Raw genomic sequence first — 13573 nt, 5'->3', positions numbered from 1 at the left:
AAATAACCGCTGACTGTTAGCGTAGCAGCTAACGTTTTCACACTGTTTTCTAATGAGAGAGAGCTGATGAGAAACCGCTGTTAGAGGAGAAGTTAATTAAAAACCAGAGGATTTTGTGAGGAAAGATCAGTCAGGATCAGAACCTGAGCTGCTGTTCTTCAGTCTGTTTCCAGCTCAGCTTCTCCATGTCGGTATTTAGCTATAAAGATGCTACGAGTCAGAGCCCAACATGCTGAAAATGTCTTTTTCTGAATGTGAAGGAATATGTATTTTCTATTACACTTTTGGATAATTTCTCTTTTATCCTTGGCTTCAGCCTGTGAACCAGGACGTCTCAGAAGTCATTGAGTTCTCCCAGTGTGACCAGCAGACTGAAGCCTGTGACCAGTGTTCCCAGTATAATAAATAAATGTTTTATTCTTTCACTTTTTGTGTATTTTTAAATATCTCAATCTGAAGTATTAGTGTATTAATACAGCTTATGTAATGAAATAAAACTAATTTACTCTGTTAGAATTATTTTCACTCTTTGCTGTCAATAGCAGAGTTGATGTATACTGTAATATTTTTTTCTGTGGAAAAAAGTAAGAAAAATGTGTAGTTTAATGTTTAACAATGACTGATTTATAAATCTAAAGTCATTTCTCAATAATGTATAAAAATAAATACAAGAAAATTATTTGTTTCTTGTCTTGAAAACGTTAAATGTACATTAAATTATGGAATAAATATGTTCTTTAATTAAAACTAAAAGTGTGTCTGTTCTTCAATGTCAATATAAAAATTATCAGAATTATTTCTATCAAATAAAAACATTGTGCTCTTTATTCAGAAATGCCCCAAAACAATCAAATAATCACATCAAAAGTTATAAACTCTGTCTTTAGTCATTACTTTGATATCCAAATATATTAGTGTGTCAGAAAATGTGTCAATGACAGATATCAACTTAAAATACTTTGTAGAACGGCAATTTCTGAAGTTAGGTCCTTTTACTTGTATTAGCTTACTGGCACATAGGCCACATTCAATATGGCGGACGCTGTTACGTATCGCAGCAACGGGCCGACCCGCCCCATGAGTCGTCTACGTGTTCATGTCTATGGTTTTGACAAGTAGAAGCGGTAATGATGTCACGCGTCGAGATGTTCTCCATACGTTGCTAGAAGTGAACCTCAAGCACTTGAGGGAGCTGGAGAACGGCTGGCCGAAATTAGCATTCATAAATCGGATCAACCTTGAGCTAAATGCTGCTTTCTTGGTGGATATTGGAAAATCTAATATCCAACTCGAAACTAACTTCACTGCAGTCGGTAACACAACAAAACCACCGAGATTAAATTTGTTTTGGTCTGTGGCCTGCAAAGATGGCACCGAGCGACTGCACCTAAATGCCCCACAACGTCTGATGACAACGTGACGTTGGTTCCAAAGCTCTATTGGCCAATAGTAGACATAGAAGGCAGCTTTCCTCATTAACATAACGATGCAGCAGAAAAATAGCAAACGGAAAAACAGCAAGAAGAAATACAGCGAGCAGAAAAGGGAGAAGCAAAAAAATGACAATGAAAATATCTATTTTTCTTGACAAAAACATGTTTAGGGGAAATGAAAAAGAAAATATATACATTACTTGACGGAAACTTGTGTAAGAAAAAGGAAAAACTAAATATATATTTATGCTTTTATGTCGGTTTTGGTCCTCCATGCTGTTCATGTATTGGAAAAATAATTACATGTTGATGACATTTGAGGATATTTTTTAAAATGTTTTTTGTGGAATCCTTTATGCGGCCCAACCTCACGCAGACTCTGCCTCCAGCGGCCCCCGGGTAAATTGAGTTTGAGACCCCTGCAGCCGAGTAAAACAAACACACCTAGTACAACACCGAGTATAAAACTTTTATTCTATTGGTTGAGTGGCTGCCAGGCGATGGTAGTTTTTGCAAGCAGAAAATGATTTACAAGCGAGCTAAGAGTTTGCAAACAGATTTGATCCGAGCAGAGACAAAGTGTGAAAGCGAGGAGAATGGTTTGAGAAAGCAAAGTTAATATTTGAAAGAGAGTAGAAGTTTTGAGTACAAGCATTACATAAGACAAAAGACATGAACTCCTGTTTTCAGATTGAAAATGTGTGCTCCCAAAATATGGCAGAAAAATTCCCCTAGGGTCAATCTTGTTTGTGGACTTCAGACTTCAACATCATAAATTCATTGACTATTTACCAGAAGCTTTTCTAGCTTCAGTACAAGAACCATCAGCACTGGAACCTCCCAGGTGAATGTTCTCTGTTTACACAAATTGCATTTCAAGGAACCTATCTGTGAACACCCTGTTTTTCGCAGTTGACACCACTGCCATTGGTCTGATCAAAGCAGGAATGAGCCTGTGTACAGACAGAAGGTAGATCGGTTGGTCCAGTAGTTTAGCCAGAATCACATGAAGCTTCATCTGTTCAAGACTGTGGAGATGACAGTGGAATTCTGGAGAACATCTCCCTGTTACCTCCCCTCATCCTCTTCAACATCACTGTGTATGTGGATCACTTCACATGTTCTAACAGGACAGGCTCCAGACAGCAACAAATAATTAGGTCTGCAGAGAAAATAATCATGGGTGATCTTCCCAGGACATACACAGGACTAGGGACAGCAAATGGGCAGCTAATGTCTTTCTCATCATGAACACAAACTGTCTACTATTTTACCCTCAGGTCAGTGCCACTGAGTATTATTTGCAAAAATCAGCCACCACAGAGACATTGTCATTCCTCGGGTTGTCTTGCTGACTGATTGGAATCAACAGATATGTATCGGTGAGACTTTGAGGCAGATGGAAATGAAAAGTCTACCCAATCTAAACAATATTGTCTCCATCTGAACTGGCTCCCCTGTGTTGGCTTTGGCTGGCTGGCTATCTCAGTTCTCGTGGATGATATGTAAACAAGATGCTCTTTCGCACCTCGTTCCCTTCCTGAAGACATCCGTGCAAATGTGGAGCAGATTGCTCCCAAGAACTTGCTCAGTAAGACCACAGTATCAGAGACTATTGCCTGTGAGAGGTGGCTGAATGGGGTTCACAGGCTTACTGCACACATATCTCAAGGCTACAGATACACAATCCCTGATTTAATTTTATTTTGCTGCCTGCATGTTGAACATTGCTATATGTGCCCTATCCTTCCTGATGTCATTTCATCACCCTGTTTAGTTGTTTATTTTATTCTCATTCTTATAATCACCTGAAGAACATTTCCAGGCTTAAAGGACTAATATCGAAGCAAGACTTAGAGAAATTCCTGCTACTTTATAAATTGTACAGTACTTAGCAACCCAGAACAAGAATCAAATATGGAGAACCAGCAGCAAGGTTTCTCCCAGTGTATTATAAGCCTGTTGGGTGCCAAGCTTTACATGCCCCCCAGCCAGGTTAAGTATTATTTGTTTTTATTTTTCTAAAAAAAAAAAAAAATATATATATATATAATTTTAAAAAATGTTTTTTTTTAAATAAGCCGGACTGCAAGCGTCTTCTGCAGTGAGCACTTTACTGGCAGGGCAGAATTATTCTTGAAAGAAAGATGGGGATATAGTTTTTATAGTTGATCCATTGAGAGGGAAGTGCGCACCAATCAAACCACTGGCGCCTCTGTATGTTGGGCAATTCACACACGCTTTCGTGGCTTGATCTTTAAAATTTACCTTGGCACAGATTGCTGATATAAGCTCACCTATATTTATATCATTTATATCAACCCCCTTTGAGGATCCATATTTCATTCTAGAATTCATCAAGGTATGAGTCACGTTTAAATCCACCGCATTTGCTCTGCTCGCACAGTTCATTGTGAACCACAAATGTTCACATTGAGCTGCTCAATGCTCACAGGTGCTCATTTATGAGTCCGCGTTGAGCGTGCGGTGAGAATATTTCTTTGTGAACAAGGCATTATGTGCGGGCGTGTGCATTTACGTCTCAACATGTTGACTCTGTCTGCGCAGATAAAGTTTGAGTTCCCAGTTAGTGGACCGGTGGATCAGGCCATGGAGGAGCTTTTGTGTTCGCTTCATTGTCACACAGCACACTGGTTTGTTTTTATTTTATTTTATTTTTTGTGTCGACATAATGCATATCAAATGCTCTGCCTACTTAAAGTCAGGTACAGTTGCTGCGGAGCCACGTGGAGATCAGAACAACTCGTCCCATGAAGCTCAGATAAAAAAAGGCAGCCTCTGTGGTGTCTACGGTGTTGGCATTTTGTGTCAACTCCGTAGACACAAAATTGAAGAGTTACTAAAGCCACATAAATTAAATCTCCTGTTTATCCCAATACATCCAGCAGCAGAGGTGCATAGTGCTATTGGTCTAGCAGCTCATCATGCAAGTCCGGTCCAATCTTGTATGAGGCCTTGAGCAGAATTTGATTTAGGGGTCTCTCTTACTGCTAAGAACATCAGCACCATTTCACCGTGGATTTGGTGAAATCTTGGAGAGGGGACCTACTTTAATTGGCCAAGCAGTCAATTATAATTGTAGTTTACTAAGATGTATTTGTGAATAAACAGCTAAAACTCAAAGATTAAACTGGCAGCATCAGATTGTAGCTATGGTAACAAAACAATCTAAATATTGAACTTTTACAAAGTAAACTTGCTCCTTAAAATCTTACATTTAAATGTTAAGCAATTTAAAATCTTTTGATATATCTATGCTGAAAACATTAAATCAAATTTAACAGCATTGATATTCTCTTAGGTCATTTATGCCTTGGGCCGGTACTAAATGAGATCAGCATTGCATTTTTTTAGAGCCACTAACTGATGACTTAATTTAATTTGGATTTAACAGAAGTGCAATTAATTAATACTTATTTTAGTTGTATTTTTTTTATTTGCTGTTTTTAAGATTATATAGTTGTGGGTTTAAGCATTGTCGGCAATGTCTTCCAGTAACGTAATTACCCAGTAATACTTTACATTTCCTGTAATACAAAACCCCAGAGGACAACCCCGGTGGCCCAACCACCAGGCTTAAGTTTTCTGGGGGAAATCCTGCAACGTTTATGTTATACTTTACTAATCTAGAACAAACTTAGCAAATACTATTTACTTAGAAATCCAGAACAACTGGAACATTTTAAAGTGTAGTTTTTCTCTTATTGTGCTTGTGTTGTTTTTGTATTTCTTCTAATTCATTGAAAACACTTCAAACTGCCTTGTTGCTGAAAAAGTACTATATAAATAAAACTTCTTCTCATTGCATATCACTTAACAGAGTGATATGTTAAGTGATATATCACTTAACTTAACTTTTCTGTTAGAATCAGTGATCCACATATTTAAAAAACTTTGACATATTAATATTTAATATAAATTTAAGTAACGTTCCTTGTTTGTGTACACAAACTTAACCAGACATGTCAAATTCTGATTCTGTTAGGACCCTGGATTGATTTGCTTCCCCCCGCCCCTGTTTACTTTTCTACTTTTTTTGTTCTGTTGTGATTCACCTTTGTTCTATCTTTTATTTTAATAATTTTTTCTTTGTTGTTTTGTATTTATTTTGGTTTGACCTGCTGTGTTTAGTTTTTCTTTATTCCTTTTAACTTTATGTTTTCCCTTTATTCCCCCACTTTATTTACTTCTCTTTGCTATCTCTCTCCGTCTCCCTCAGCCTGCCTTCTGCTCTCTCCTCATAGCTACACCTGATTTGTAATTAGTACCAGTCCATTGTTCTACTAATCAAGCTCTCAGCATTTAGCCTTCTCTCTTCACTGGTTGTTTCCAGTCTCCTGTGTGTTCCTGAGTTTTTTAAAGTTGCTTTTGGAATTTTTCATTATTTACCTCCTGGATTCCTGCTTGGATATTGGTCCAATTTCAAACACACGCAGATTCTGAATATACAAGTTATTACAAGAACTAGGAGTTTGAATTATGCAGAGCATTATTGCTGCTACATAATAGAGGAAGGGATGGCATACATGTTGGCTCTTACCTGTGACGGTATCCAAATGTAAGAAAGAGGACACAAAAGATTATGCAGGCCGTGCCAATATGAATCCCAATGACGACGCTGTCCCGAGAGGTTTCAGCATCTCTGCACTGACATAACCTGTTTCCACCTTTTGCAATTACAAATAAAAGAGAACAGATGTATTTTATATCTTGATTGATAAATCTGTTAAAAATGGTATTGAAAGGGGCTGTATTCTTGTGTTGAACACTCACCATTGATTTGGTCACTTATGTCTTGCCCTGCTACCGACACCAGCCTCTTGGAGGAGTCACTCTCTCCATTTCCATTGTAGGCCACCAGTTTAATTTCATACACAGCTCTAGGTTCTGAAAGGAAGAGGGTCACATGGAGTTCTTAAAAGTGAGTGATTCTGTTAATGAAAGGGAAGATGCTACTCTGAATTTATGCATTACTAATTAATCAATTCCACGTCCTAGAAAAATATGCCAGTATTTTGTTAATATCCTACTTTTATTGGTTTATGTTGTGTTTTGTTTTGGTTCCATGGTTTCTGTAATTCTTACCAGTATTTAAATATTTAATGTCATTGCTTTTCATATTTTTCTTCAATTGTGTAAGTTTTCAGCTATGCATATGCAAACAGATCACCATCCTTTCATTACGGTGCAGTTCTTGTTGATTATAGGCAGATTTTCTCTGAATCTACCTCTAAACTGCTCGACTCCTTCCTGCACTGTAAATGTAAACATGGTATTTCATGGGGGAATTTTTTATTTTTTTTGCTATAATTCAAGAGCACACATGTTCAGTCTGAAAGCAAGATTTCATGTCTTTTGTTCTCAAAACTTTTAATACTTTTGCTTCTTTACATTTATATTTTGAAAGCAGAACTTCATGCCTTTCTTCTCAAAACTTGTAATGATTGCACTCAAAACTTCTCCTCGCGCTCACACTTAGTGTCTGTACGGAGCAAATTTTCGCTTGCAAAACTCTAACAAAATTAGTAAAGTAAGACAATGTGTAATTTTTCATTTATACTATTTTTTTAACAAAAAGTGCCATATATATTTAGATACATATAATTTATTATTATAAAGTTTATTTGATAGGGACAGACACACATCGACATAGACAAACTGAATAAAACATCATCCCATGTTTGCATCACGGTGCAATAGCAACAGCTAATTCGCAGCACTTGTCCCTAGTTGGGCTTTTTAAAAAAAAAAAAAAAAAAAACTCTAAAAATTGAAGTGATAATCATTTAAAATAGCACTGTATTCTGTTTGTATACATAATATATACAAACAGAAAAATGTAAATCATCAAAAATGGGTACAGTTCTGTTTTTGACATAACCAAAGTTTTGTTTGATTTTTGAACGTACTAAAACTGGTTACAGACTTTAAATGAACAGGAAGTGAGTTCCAAACTGCAGATCCTCTCACAGACAGAGCACTTTGAGCAAAAGTAGTTCTTCGAATGGGAACCTTACAATTTCCATCCAAAGCCTGCTGTTGCCCTGCAGCCTCTGTATGCAGTCCATTAATGGTGTAGGTGCAAGTCCATTTAAACACTTAAAAATCAATTTTAATACATGACAATTTAGAAAATTTGTAAAATCCAAAATGTCAAATTTAACCAAAATGTGACAGTGATGGAATCTAATCGGCTTTTGATATAAAACCTTTAAGGCCCGATTATAGAGACTTGCTAATGGTTTGAGTACAGTTTGACTAGTCTGAGCCCAGACAGTAGCTCTGTAGGTAAAATGTGAGAGGATCAGTCAGTTCAAAAACATCTCTGCACAGTGAAGTGTCAAACAATGTCTAATAATTTTAAAACAATTTATATTTGATCTAACAGTTTTGCAGATTGCAGAATAAAAGGTCTATTACAGCAAAAGATAAATAAAACTAAAAACTACAGAGGGATCTGAGTGGAGTGGTCGACCGCTCCAAGATGGCTGCCCTAAATCTTGTAAGGAGACAGTAGGCAAGAGCGATTCATGAGGTGTCTATTCTTTCTATGCTACTGATTGCTAACAGCTACTGATCTTAAGCATTATTTTGTTCATTTTACTAATTTATGTATATTTATTTAACTTTTGTTTTTTTACTTTATTCATTCTACTTTGAAGATTGCAAAACCTTAACAACACTGTCAATGTCTGTGATTATTCCTTATTTTTTATAATATTATGATATTTATCTTTGTGTTAAAGATCCTCTATGTATGTTAATGTTATTTGTTCGAGATAAAAAAGTGAAAAAAATGTTTGACAGGTGCAATGACATATCAGCGCATTTAATCGATCATAATTTGCTAAAACAGAATTTCAAGATTTTTTTTTGCTCTAAACCTTATTCAAACAGCTATCATAGCTACATTTACAAGGAGATTGATTTTTTTAAGTATTTTTTAATTGGATTGATACATGGTTCAGCATATTTAAATATTCTTGAGGGAAACAGAATAAATTTGGTATAGAATATTTTGATATTGATGTATGATAAAAAAATTTTTTACAAAGCACACAAAAAGTCATTTTTTAAAAATATATTATTTAGTAATATCAATACATATTTATATAAATATACAAACACAAAATAATACAATCATAGAGAAACAAAGATGATTAGATAATGATTAATACTGAATAATAATGTGTATTAAACTGCACATATTTATATGTACAGGCGTATATATGTAACGGGTATTGGATTGGAAGTTCTTGCTAAAATATGTTTTCTTATGATGAGTGGTTTTTGGCGCCCCCCACTGGTTGCCTATAAATACGAAGGGATACCGAAAATTCCAGTCTGTTCAGCGTTCTGCTGCGGTAAGCCACCAAATTAGGTTCTCTCTGAGTAGTGTTGGCGGTTATGTTCAAAGGCTAACTTGAATCTTTGTTACAGTACCAGTAGGGAAGCTCACGGCGCCATTTGTGTTTTGTTGACCACTCATTTCAGGTAACTATGTTCCATTAAATGTCAGTAATTTATGTTGTCAGTTATGTTTGCATGTTTGTACTTTTTTAAATATTTGTGCTTTTGTGCAAATTTTTTGCCCCATTGAAATACATTGAAATTCTACAAAATTCAGCTAAGATCTTCTGTTTTTCATTGCTTACTACTTCTGCCTACTTCAACCTGGAAACTCCATTCAACTTTTAAACAAGTCAAGTCTTTAAGCTATATTCAAATGTCTCGGCTTTTTGATATCTCTTACGGTTTTTCCACACTTGCGATTTAAGTTTTATGCAGATTTTTTGATTGTTTTCAGGTTTACAATGTGATCCTATGGTGGAATTCTATAACTGTTGTCAGTTGCTAGAGTGTACACCCTAGTAACTGACGATTTTTGAAAATGTCATGCTTTTTGACAAACAAAATGATGCTGTTCACACATATTTAACTGTACAGGAATAATTTATGCGTTAAAATGTAGCTATGCACGTCTACTTTAAGGAGCTACTACTATAATTGTTACAGGTCTTACTGTTTTCTGTCAAACTCTTCTGGAGTACAGACATGTCACACGTCCTAAATTTCTTTGTTGTGCTCTGTTTCCATCTGTGTGTCAGCATTCTGCTTGTCTACCTTTCTGTATATGCCTTCTGCTGTACTGGTTTTACTGTCTATAAAGGTCTTCTGCAAACTTAAATCAATTTTACAATTCATATATCAAAATTTTATGCTTTTCATGCAAATTTTTCCTCAGTGTTGTTAATAGTAAAGAGGGTAAGATAATGAAAAACTTCAAAAATGATTCCTTTCTTTTTTTACTTAAAGGAAAATCTCAAGGTCTCTGCACAACGTGTACAGCCATACAGCTGTGGGCGCCCCTGTGCTCACCTACACTCAAAGAAGTAATTCTGTAAATTTACAGTCAAATACTGGCAGCTACAGACGCCAGTATTTGACTGTAAATACACAGTAGCTGTACCATAATTAATTCTGACATTAGATTACTGTTAAAGCAAGTACAGTATAAATACTCTGAAAGAACAGTAAAATATTGGCATCTGTAGCTGCCAGTATTTTACCGTTCTTTCAAAAGAACGGTAAAATATTGTGCTGTACAACACCAACACTACAAATCTAACACTTTTGATTTTGCTGTAGATTTTGATTCATTCCCTAAAATATTTATTATATAAAGTATTTTTTTTCTTTGGGTTTAATATTGACTTTAAATGCTGGTTCTCTAAGATGCAAATACAAGTAAAATGTCCTGCCTAGGAAAAATACTGTGTTGTACAATTATTTTGCGGTATAGTTTACTGCCCGTCATCAGTCTTGATTGTGACAACAGAAGAAAACATCAAATTTAACAATATTCTACTGTATTTTATAATAACAGTATGCTGCTGCTAGAATTTTGCTGTAAATTTACAGATATATCCAAGAGTGTACTTATTACAAGTGCAAAATACGCACAATACAACTATGCGGAGAATGCATAGACATGACAAAATTCACGACAGGTCAAATATTTAGAACATTAAAGAAGAAAACATCAAATTTAACAATATTCTACTGTATTTTATAATAACAGTATGCTGCTGCTAGAATTCTGCTGTAAATTTACAGATATATCTAAGAGTGTACTTATTACAAGTGCAAAATACGCATAATACAACTATGCGGAGAATGCATAGATATGACAAAATTCACGACAGGTCAAATATTTAGAACATTAAAAAAATATATATATAAAATATGTCAAATATCCTCCAGCATTGCCAGTTTAGAGCAGCAGGACAACCTAATAGTTCCAGCGTATCATCACATTATGGCGCAGTAGCGCTATCTGGATGCTCTGGGTCTGAAGCCAAAAGGCGCAGATTATATTTGCTGTTCCACTAATTGTGCAGGAAAGAGATTTCTGAGTGGAACAGATAACCAGCTGGACTGCTGACAATATTTTTGCTTTAAAAACAAAATGAAAAACATGATTAAACTTTAATGTGCTTGTTATTTAACAAACAAAAGTAAATTTCAACAGCCAACGGAGACCTGACAACCATCAGTAGCCATCGATACTTATGGCTACTGATGGCTGGCTGTTGGACGAGCAAAGAGAAAATATAGTATATATATTCGCGCAATTATTTTTCAACCTGAGTAAAAATAATCTGCTCAGGGCAAAGTGTGGATGACCATTTGATCCGGACCCATTAACGTTACTTTGGCACGATGTGTTTCTTTTTTTTTTTTTCATCCCAATGCCCGTTGGAAAGAAAACGTCGCCACGGCTCTATAAATTCTGCATGTGGCCCAGATGTGGCACGCATACAGAATTCTTATTACCTTTTTGGACAAAATTGGTCCATGACATTACCCTAGTGGTTCATGATCCCAACCTGAACTGGAGCTGCGCATGTACGTAAACCTTTGGGTGACTGTTATGATCTGGAGCCTTAGATTTGGTCCAGATCTCAATGCTGGAGGTTTTCTCTGTCTGTATATAAACACAGAGAGATGTCAGTCACAGATTGTCAGAGTTGCATGCAGTCTGTGTAAATGTCTGGTGGGACCAGCTGGCGGGCAGGGCAGGGCCGTAAAGTGGGGGCAGGGGAGGCAGTGCCCCACCCGGCCCCCCTTTGTTCCAGCGCCTATGCTTACCGCTCCTCTGTCACTTTCAGAAGCTAGGCTGAGGTCTAAACTGTTGGTGCTTCGTCATAGCTACAGCGCTGTTAGAATGGGTTAATATGATTGGCCGAAGTAGGGGTTCGTTCATATGATTGGGTGAAACAAGGAAGCTATCTGACTAGTCGCTGATCATCCAATCAAATAGACCATTTATTAAAAAAAGACATTTATGGATTGAGATGAGAGGGGAGTCTCAAATTTCACACACAAATGCAGCGTAACTCACAGGCCAGAAACAGCTTGTTAATCAAGATATATTTGTGTTTGCATCAAAATACAAGTGTGGATCTCGTTCTGTGCATTTGTGAATCTTAGTCTGTGCTTGTGTGAATTATGAGACTGTTTAAGCTTCATAGGTATGTACTTCTAAGTACTTACTAAAAAATGAGTGTTGATATCAATTTGATGAAAACTGATTTAAGTCAACTTACTATTTTCAATTAAATAAAATTTTGCATTTACAGTGTGACATGCTGATGTATAAATCTGCTGACAGTTTAAGTATGAAATCCTCAAGAAGATCAAGATGTTTTTTTATCTGACATGAATATTTCAAAAGTCTGCTTTCACAAAATACTTCTTAATATTGTAGCTATCTCTACTGGTTCAAAAGTTACCAAAAGTTACACGTTGTACAACTCTGATTGCAAGTTGTTCTATACACACAGAGCGGTAACACTGTTGGTCCTGGAATGAAAAGTACACACTGCATTCCTCATGCAAGCTCTCAAAAGGAGGGGTTGACATTGTTTTAAATTTGACTGTTGCTTCTTAAAATACTGTCTTTGCAGCAACATATGCTTACCACAAGATCCTATCCTTAAACACACACACACACACACACACACGCACACACAAAAGTATGAGTACATATCGTCACAAAGTCTTACCAAGGTTTGATATGGTGTGAGCACTGGCATGAAAAGGCAGTTCAATTGGCTCATGGTAGTCAGTGAGGGGGATTCTGCGAAATGTCAATTTGAAGCCCTCAACTTTCCCCGGCTTAGCAGGTGGCTCCCAGAGGACTTGCACAGTGGTAGAGTTAAGTACCTTGGTAAAGCAGATGGGCGGGGTTGGGACTGGATCAAGGTGAAATGGAGGTAAACAGAACAGAATTTGAAAGTTTGAGAAGAACCAAAATCACAAATTGTCCTTGATAACATGTTTATTGCAACAGTGGAAAAAGCATGCAAATATATTCAGATTTTAAAATGAACACAAACCTTAAAAGACATATTTAGAAAATAAATATTATTATTTATATTTATCTTTTATTTTTTATTTATTTATATTTTTATCAAGCAGATAGATCCTTTCTCTAACAGTTTTTATATGACAATAGATAAAAGTATGAAAAAGAAGACTAATAAGTTGAAAATCTCACTTGCTGCTTCAAAATTGTGTAATGGTTTACCTTGACATACCAGACAGACTGAGGCTGCGCCCACATTGCAGACTGAAGTGACCCAATTAGTTTGTCAAATTGGATTTTTTTTGCCGTGGCTTCACACTTCTAAGTATGCAACTTGCATACGCAGTAGAGGCGGCAATAGCATCAGCGTTCTCAGTGTTTTGCCAATCGCCATAAAAAGAAGAAGTGCTCAGTGTTTGCGTTGGTAAACATGGATGCTAACAGTGGAGCATAGCTTACACATTTGAAGTTGTTGTCCGGCCAGCATATTAACAACTTAATCCTCATTATAGTCCATCAGGTTAATGTTTTTCTTCCCACTTGCGCGTATCAGGTCGCAGAATAGTGACATTTGTCGAGTATGAATGACATTCAGGTAGGATGAATGCGACCTGGACGTTAGCGTTAGGTCACATTTGAATTGGATACGTATCGGATGGCCTGGATCGCATTCGAAAAGAGTCCGACCTGTGTTGTTCAGACTGTCATGAAAAAATCAGATACAGGTCCCATTATGTCAGTACTTCTC

This window comes from Poecilia formosa, unplaced genomic scaffold, assembly GCF_000485575.1.
Source record: "Poecilia formosa unplaced genomic scaffold, Poecilia_formosa-5.1.2 Scaffold431, whole genome shotgun sequence".
NCBI lineage: Eukaryota > Metazoa > Chordata > Actinopteri > Cyprinodontiformes > Poeciliidae > Poecilia > Poecilia formosa.
Note: the sequence above shows the minus strand (reverse complement) of the source record.